General features: G+C 45.2%; 1 long non-coding RNA gene across 1 annotated transcript in view; it reads right to left on the reverse strand.

Annotated features, from left to right (window-relative positions):
- Positions 1-443: 443 nt before the first annotated feature.
- Positions 444-2,302, reverse strand: part of LOC105551532 — a 7,132-nt gene continuing 5,273 nt past the window's right edge. The window contains exons 2-3 of the long non-coding RNA XR_001007872.1: positions 1,344-1,533; positions 444-1,157 (exon numbers count right to left, since the gene is read on the reverse strand). This is a non-coding gene — a long non-coding RNA (uncharacterized LOC105551532). The remainder of the gene's footprint in view (positions 1,158-1,343; positions 1,534-2,302) is intronic.

Raw genomic sequence — 2,302 nt, forward strand, 5'->3', positions numbered from 1 at the left:
AGGACCAGTCGGAGGCTGCTGCAGCGCCAAAGCTAGAAATGAGAACTAACACAGAGACAGCAGCAAGCGGAACAGATTTATTACAAATTTAGAAAATAGAAACAATAAGGCCGGGCCTGGTGGCTCATGCCTCTAATCCCAGCACGTTGGGAGGCCAAGGTCGACAGATCAACTGAGGTCAGGAATTCGAGACCACCCTGACCAACCTGGTTAAACTACAAATACAAAAAATTAGCTGGGTGTGGTGGCCTGTGCCTGTAATCCCAGCTACTCAGGAGGCTAAGGCATGAGAATTGCTTGAACCTGGGAGGCTGCAGTGGGCCAAGATCCCGACACTGCACTCCAGCCCGGGCGACACCAGTGAGACTGTCTCGGAACAAGAAAAAAGAAAAGAAAAGAAAAGAAAAGAGGAGAGAAAAGAAGAGAAACAGTAAAAGAATTTTTTAAAAAGATGAATTCACCGTTGTTAACACGATTGGACTAGTTGCCACATCAAAGGGAGTGCTATTCACTGCAGAGGCATCTTTGTTATTTTGGAAAACATGATTATACGCTGTTTCATTTCAAAGATGGAAAATGTGTGTGTTTCCTACAGCTTTGGCAGATGGTAGTAAAGTGTCTTGTGACTAAATTTGTATGTTTTGACAATGTTTTGATGGAATTAAGTATCTTGTTCAAATGGAGTCCATGTCTGTTATAGGAATTAAGAAATATTATACTTATTTTAAAACTTTTAACTTCTCCTGTAATCCCAGCACTTTGGGAGGTCGAATCAGGCGGATCACTTGAGATCAGGAGTTTGAGACCAGTGTGGCCAACATAGTGAAACTCCGTCTCTAATAAAATACAAAAATTAGCCAGGCATGGTAGCATGCACCTGTAATCCCAACTACTCGGGAGACACCTTTTTCTGATTCTCATAAAGGGCAGTGGTCACCCAGGCTGCCTGGATGTGGAACAGCCTGGCATCACAGTACTTTCTAGTGGCCTTTGTGGAGAGAGGGTTGAAAGGCTGGTGTTTTACTAGAGATGAGCACATCGGCATGGGGATGCTGGGCTTGAGGCTTCTAGAGACAGAGCAAGCAGGGGCATCCAAAGGTCTTGATTGATTCCTGTTTCCCAAGGATTCTTCATGCCCATCCTCCCACTGAAAACAACTAAAAATAAAGAGGATAAAAACATTTTTAAATCTTGTCGACACCATCCAAGGGCCAATGAGATGATAAAGAATGACTTTCCTCCAGCCTGTACTCTTGCTGGGGCACAGGCATCCTGTGCCCAGCTGCAGCCCTCAATCCCACTCTGTACCTACATTCAACACAGCTCCCCTGAGCTTTGCTTACAGGTTTCCTTTTTCTTTTCTTGTTTGTTTTTGGTTTGGTGGGGGTGGGGGTGCCGCTATTGCTGCTGGTGGTGGTGGTGGTTTATTGCCAAGTGAGACAAAGTGCCCTCTTTTTATTGCAACGGTGACTTTTCTTCACCTTCTTAGCTGGCAGCAAAGGCCTAAAAGAGTCAAGTTGCTTCTAGAAGATTCTAGAGAGATATAGGCAGGCACAAGAGGCCCACAGACAATAATCAGGAGTGGAAATAGAAAGTTCTTAAACTCTAAGTGATTGATAGTGGTAGCAAACAGCTTTGTGAAGGTAAAAACTATGAGTCAATGGTAGTTAAAAGCTGGCAAGAGACCTGATTTTGAAATGAAAAAATCCACCAAAAGAGAAGGATCACCCAAACAGAGAGGGAGGGGCAATTCCTGTAAAATTCCACAGCAGCTTCATATGCTCCCAGGGTTTTCCCAGCACCTCACTACTGGTTCTTCTTCCTGGGATTTTCCCAAATTCTCCATATTTTTTCACCTATAAAAAGTGAGGGCCGGCTGCGGTGGCTCACCCCTGTAATCCCAGCACTTTGGAAAGCCAAGGCGGGTGGATCACTTGATGTCAGTAGTTCAAGACCAGCCTGGTCAACATGGTGAAACCCCGTCTCTACTAAAAGCACAAAATTAGCCGGGCGTGATGGAGCACTCCTGTAGTCCCAGGTACTCGGGTAGCTGAGGCAGGAGAATCACTTGAACCCAGGAGATAGAGGTTGCAGTGAGCCAAGATCACACCACTGCACTCCAGCCTGGGCAACAGAATGAGACTCTGTCTTAAAAAAAAAAAAAAAAAAATTTAAGTGAGGACAGCTGGATGTGTCGGCTCTCACCTGTAATCCCAACACTTTTGGAGGCCAAGAAGGGAAGATCCTCTGAGGCCAGGATTTCAAGACCAGACTGGGAAACAAAAAGACACTCCATCTTTAC

The sequence above is a fragment of the Mandrillus leucophaeus genome, unplaced genomic scaffold (genome assembly GCF_000951045.1).
Source record: "Mandrillus leucophaeus isolate KB7577 unplaced genomic scaffold, Mleu.le_1.0 Scaffold5243, whole genome shotgun sequence".
Taxonomy (NCBI): Eukaryota; Metazoa; Chordata; class Mammalia; order Primates; family Cercopithecidae; genus Mandrillus; species Mandrillus leucophaeus.